Source organism: Myodes glareolus, chromosome 3 (assembly GCF_982192425.1).
Source record: "Myodes glareolus chromosome 3, mMyoGla1.1, whole genome shotgun sequence".
NCBI classification, from domain to species: Eukaryota; Metazoa; Chordata; class Mammalia; order Rodentia; family Cricetidae; genus Myodes; species Myodes glareolus.
This window is the reverse complement of record NC_142028.1, coordinates 14777334-14783932: the sequence shown is the minus strand read 5'-3', so window position 1 is coordinate 14783932 and position 6599 is coordinate 14777334.

The window sequence follows — 6599 nt, the reverse complement described above, 5'->3', positions numbered from 1 at the left end:
TAGATATGATGATGCATGTCTATACCCCTGGGAGGGCAACTGTAAATAGAAGGGCCAGGAATTCAGTGTCATCTCCCAACACACAGTGAGTCCCAGGACTGCTGGGCTCACTGGTGAGCAGAAACAATGAAAACCAAAGGCTTTGCAGTTGCTATGGACAGTGACTGCATGTGCTACTTGCTGATGAGTTCCTCTGTAACCGTGCTTGTAAGTACAGAGAAAAGCATGGGAACACTAGCGTTTCACAAACAATACCTTGGCAAACAGCAATTGCCAGGGTTTGTGCTTCCTGGGAGGAAAGGGATGGCAAGTTAATTTGTTTTGTCTCTAAAGTGTCTCTTCCCTGATGTCTCCCCACTCTAAACCTGTCCATCAAGCAGCAGGCTCTGGGGCCGGGGCACCGATTCTGACTCCTGGATGAAGCTGCTTTCTGTAAGGGGGCATGGGAAGAGGATGAAGCCTCTCTCAGAAGCCTTAACAGTTTTGTGATGAAGGATGTTTGGAACTCAGACCCTGCAGTGTGGCACCGCTACTGAGAACCAAGGGAGAAATACAGCTGTCTTCTGCCAGTCTGCATGTGTCTGCGGAATATTTCAGATCACTAATTTAGTTCAACTTTGTTGTTGTTATAAAACACGTTGATGAAGGTAACCCAGGAGGGAAAGGGTTTATTTTGGCTTCCGATTTCAGATTATAGTCCATCATAGCAGGCAAGTCAGTTTGAAGGAGGTGGTCTTCAAACAGATCATCAGATCACATCTACAGTCAATGCAGAGAGAAATGTATGCAGAGAGAAATGTATGCTTGTTGTTCAACTTTTTAAATACAGACCAGGAGCCAAACTCAGAAATGGTGCCACTTACAGTGGCACTTAACACATCACTTGATATAACCTAAGTAGTTCCTCAGAGACTTAACTGCAGGGCAACCTGATCTAAACAGTCCTTCACTGAGACTCCTTGCCCAGGTGATCCTAGACTGTGGCAAGCTGACAATTAAAGCCAACCACCTCACCAGCCCAGCACCGAGGCTTTTCCTATGGAGTGAAAAGAGTTTAAAATGTGCGACGTAAGAGGAGTCAAGAGTTTTAACTTGGAACCAGGACATATTTAGCTTGGAATAAGTGGGGCTCGCGGTAACATTAAAATTCTCTTTACGTTTCTTTCTGAACGTTGCAATACAGTCTAAGCAGTTCTGTGGGCCTGATTGACGGCCGTGGGGACAGCAGGTGTGTTGGAACACGGTTAGAGGTGAAGCCGTAGGTCTGGTGAGGCCTGGCGCTCAGGGGCCTGCTGGTGCCCTTGTGTCATTGGACCCAGGGAAGAACAGCGAGGGAAACTCCTCCTTAAACACATTCACTTTGCAGGGCCTTATTTCCCTTCCCCACTCCAATTTCCCTGGCTCATTTTCTCTTAATTGGTCCTGATTGGACGTCATCATAAATCAGAATAATTTCTCTTTCATGCTCTTCAAATTTTAACTTACCAAAAAAAAAAAAAGTCTTTAGCTGGAAATGTCCATAAAAAATGAATGTCAGTGGTTTCATCTCTAACAGGAAGAAAATGAAACTCAGACATTCTTGGAGTCACAGTCAAACTACCTCAGTATGATTGTGAATTGATTTATACAGGGCCTTTAAGAAACTTCATGTCCTTTTTGGAATATACTGAACAGGGATCACTCTTGCACAAATCTAGAAATTATAGCCACCCGTGAAGTTAAATGCTATATCTGTCTTAGCCTGGGTCTGTACTCGGCTGATAATTTACTTCAAGACTCAAAAAGGCAATTTGACTCTGCTAGCTAGTTCTCAAAATGACTTATTCAATACTGAGCATTTAGATAGAGACTAAAGATTCCTCTCCCTCTCCTAGGCTGCTACCTTCCTTCCTTCCTTCTTTCCTTCCTTTCTTCTTCCCTTCTTCCTTCTCTTCCTCCCTTCCCTTCTTACCCTCTTATCGCCTTTCTTCCTTCTTTCTTAAATTCCTTTCCTCTATCCTTCCTCTCTCTTTCCTTCTTTCTCTGTGCTTCTCTTCTTTCCCTCTTTCTCTCCCTCCCTCCCTCCCTCCCTCCCTCCCTCTCCCCTCCCTCCCTTCTTCCTTCTTTCCTTTCTTTCCTTTCCATTCCCTCTCTCTATCTCTCCCTCCCTTCCCATTCTTCCATTTTTAGTTCACACACTGAGGGTGTAGGCGGCCTTGCCGTCCCTCACAGGATCTGCATGGAAGAGATAGCCTTTGTAGGGCTAGAGGCTGCTCACATCTTAGTTCCAAGGCTGCAAATGGCAGCAATCTAGGTACTAGTGGTTTCTAGTTATTGCTTTAAGTAATTAAAAGTCTACCATATGCAAGACATGCATGCGTTGGTGTTTATGAATTTGCTAGAGACCAGATCTAGACTATGAAGATTGACCATAGTACATATAAGTCACGTCATTCTGAACAGGCACAGTAAGGGCTTTATCTAGGCTATCAACTCCTTTTAGGTTGCAGTGTGCATGTAAAGACATTTTAGTAAAATAAGTCTAAGAATGTAACTTAAGTCAAAGACTAACCTTGTGATCTGGAAGGTTCTCCTTTCTTTGTATGTAGCATTAAGAAATTGAACCTAGAGCCTCATACATTCTTAGACCATCACCGAAATATGTCCTCAGTCTTGGAAGGTTCTTTGCTCTTTTATCTCACTGTGCTAATGGTGTGTATGGAACAGAAAGGCCCTGCTGTTCAGAGCTCTGAACTCATTCCCTCTCTTTCCTCATAGCTCCACAGAGACCCCTCCTAACACTAATCGCTCATGCTCCCATGGCTGCTGGGGTGGGTGGGTGGGGACATGTTCTATTTTACATTTTGACTCTGTGGTATTGATCATGTCTGGATATTGTCACGTTTGCTGCCTTTGTGTGGGTGTGAGACCTAAAATGGTGAACGCCAGTTTTGATGCCACAAAGCATGGAGGTTTCATCCTGTGTGTGATGCACTCATGGGAGGTACCAAGGAGTCCCAAGAGACATAACTATTACGATCTGCACAGAGGCGGGCACACGATGAACTGGAGAGATTCCATCAAGGAGCCTATGAGACAGCCTGAGAAGGTGGTGCGTTCGTCTCTCTCCCTTGGGTTTTTGACTGTACTTTATCTACTGGTTAACCATTCTTCTCAATCCCAGGGCTGTTCACACTCATCTAGTGACAAGAAAATCAGGGGCTGTGGACTGCTCAGATTTGGTGAGTGGCATTAATGGGACACCTAGAAAAAGTTGGCCCTGGTAGGTGTGTAATACATAAGTCTGCTAGGTCCCCAGACCTACGTCTATTCCAGTACCTCTTTAGGAAGAGCTGGAAGTATTGAAACAGTCTCAGGTGAGATTCTGCTTCGTGCTTACTGAGATGAGGCAATCGTGTTCACAGGATAAGATGCCGCCTGTGTCCTACGCTGTTAGTCATCTGCAGAAAATGAGGGGGAGACAGTTGAAAAGATGAATGAAGAAAGGGGCAGAAAAGGGAGAGACGGGGTGAAGGAAAGACTGGATGCCTTTGCGAAGCCCCCATGGTGTGTTGAGCACAGCACCGTTCATTTACATTCTGGAAAATGAAACCTTTTGTCTGGTCCTTTTGTCATTCGTTCCAGTGATTACGGTATGTGAGATTTATAGTTTACAGATTAAGAACTAAGAACTTAAAATCGCTTTTTCTTTCTCCGCTGAGGGAGCATCTTTGGATAGTGGGAAAGAAGTGCTGGCTGCCCTACTTAGCAGATAAGGCATTGTCTCCCACTCCTCAATGGGCATCCTGGGCCCTGACAGAAGCTCAGCACCCCCAGGAAGCTCCTCCCAGGCTGTGAGAGTTTTCCTGTACTTTAGCTGCAGCAAGATTAGTGATAAGACAGATGAATAAAGACAGAGACCAATTAACAGTCAGGATGTCCCTTATCTCAGCAGACTGACAGCCAAACAAAAGCTTTGCTCCCTGCCTGCCTAGAAGGTGCTTTCTAGAGAACACAGAGACTGAAAAGGAGCCTCCTTGTGGAGGAGGGCTGGCTAAGACAAGGCCTCATCGTGAAAACCCTTGAAAACTGATGTTCCCAACAAGATTCATAGAATTTTCTTCCTCCCTCCCTCCCTCCCTCCCTCCCTCCCTCCCTCCCTCCCTCCCTCCCTCCTTCCCTCCCTCTTTCCCTCCCTCCATTCCTCCCTCCCTCTCTTCCTTTCTCCCTTCCTCCATTCCTCCCTCTCTCCCTCCATTCCTCCCTCCACTCCTCCCTCCCTCCCTCCCTCTTTCTTCCCTCCCTCCCTCCCTCTCTTTTCCCTCCCTCCTTCTTTCTCTCCCTTCATTTCTCCCCTCCCTCCATCCCTCCCTCCCTCCCTCCCTTCTTTCTTTGCTTTGTGTTTGTGTGCTCAGTATGGGGGTGGGGTATTACTGTGCAAACACACCTGGAAGCCAGAGGTCTATGTGCTGGGTGTCTTTCCCTGTTACTCTCCAGCTTATTTTGAGAAAGGGTCTCTTCTGGGACTTGGGAACTCACCAGTTGACTAGGCTAGCTGAGCACTGAGCATCCAGGATCTTCTTCTCTCTACCTCCCAACACCAAAAGGGGGACAAATGGTTGGCTTCTCAAATGTTAAATCAGACATATTTCCCTTTTCCATTTCGGTTGTTGATTAAGTATTGCTTTTCTTCAAATCTTGAATATATAGAAAAAGTGACTTTTTACAAGAGAATTCATCTTCTTGTGTGATATATATATATATATATATATATCAATTAAAAGTAAATATAACTGAAAACTTTATGAAACAAACCTGCTCCTTCCTGTAGGAAAGGGATACTTTGATGTCTGATTTTTTATTCACCCTGCGATGCGGAAACTCCCCTGATAATTTATTGATTTTTGAGAGTGAGAGATCAACCAAAAGAGAAAATTCTAGAAGGACTGCCATAGCCAACTTTGTATTTAGCTTATTCCTTTTGATGAAAGACTTTTATTTTGCGTATGCTATCACATAGCAAATATCTTGGTAATATACTTTGAAGAGTAATAGAATATACTCTACAGCAGCTTGGTAGCTTTGTGTTATTAAATTCCTATTGATATATGGTCAGGGCTGCCAGCTCTCTGTTTAAAATCACAGGGTTTGGGAGGCATTGAAGTTGGGTTTGGCGATCTTCTTCTCTCTTTAAACCAAGTTTTCTTTCCAGAACTGAAAAGCTGTGTGCCCCTCTTCTATCATCTTGATTACTGACAGTGCTGGACTGGTGCCTCCTTTGCTCACTGTCCCCTCATGTATTTTTATCTCTTATGTTTCCCCCATCTAATGAAGTGTTCAAGAAATGCCATTTAGCTGATCTGTTGAGTGGGAGGTCCTAGTTACTAATATGAAGAGTGACTCACCTTATTTCGGGGCCAGTACGATCAGTAGAGTTTGAATTAGATGAACAGCCTGTTTCCACCTCTCACTTTAGTACGCCTGTCAGAGAAGGATAGATGTTTTATGTAATGCTTTTCTTCTCATGTGCTAATTTCTTTGTAGAATTGTAGAAGAGTGCATCGTTTGAAACCATGAAGCTTAGCTCCAGCATGTAAGAAACGGTCCAAGGAATTTTCTTACGTTCCTGACATGTTCCTTCCCTCCTTCTTATGTGTAGGAATAGTCTTCACGGAACGCTTAAACGTTCAATGTCTTGAGTTTAGGAAGACTTTTCTCACTCCCCTGTCAGGAAAGAGCCACTGTCCATCTCCTATCGCGGCACTTTCTTGGTTTTCTTCCCAGAACTAACTTCCCACATTTCTACAACAGTTTGAAATTCATGAATCTTATGCTGAGAACTGTACCACCATGTCCCCAATATCCTTGTGAGTGTGTGATGCCATGTAGGTACTGGATACTTTAACTTCTTCTGTTGTAGTTTATCTGCAGACACATGTATATGTGCACCCCTGTACCCCACACTCATATAATAAAAAACAGAACAACTATTTGCCCCAAATCTTTGTATCTTCTATCATTGGCCTCTCACAAAGTGTTGAACCCTCAACCCACACAGGTGTTTTAAAACTTGTGTTATTCAAAAGGGATTTGTCTGACAGTGCGACATTTACTAGTTGTAGAGACTAGAGGGAGAATGGTCACTGTTTTTCACTTTCCCAAAATGAAAATGTTTATTCTGAAAATGGAAAGTATATGGTAGGCTATGAATCCAGATTTCAAACCAGTAGGTAGACTTGCTGATGCAAGATCCTCACACTAATTACTTTGAGAATTTGGCTGCTGTAAGAAACTGTGCTGAATCACAGCTTTTGACTGCATAAGTTAGAGTCATCTGCTAAGTTTTGGAAAAGCATAATACCTTGAGTCTACTTCTTAATCCATTGAATGGGAACTGCCAGTAATGAATTATAGGCACGTGCTCATTTTCTTGGAGGCTAAGGGGATGGCTGTAGTGATGTATTGTTTATGTCTTAACAAAAAAAAAATTCGCCTAAAAATCAGAGTGCAGAACTAAGCCACTAGAGGCCAGGGAGTGGTAGAACACACATTTAATCCCAAGACTCAGGGAGACAAAGGGAGAGGGCTCTCTGTTAGTTCAAGGCCACCGCGGGCTACAC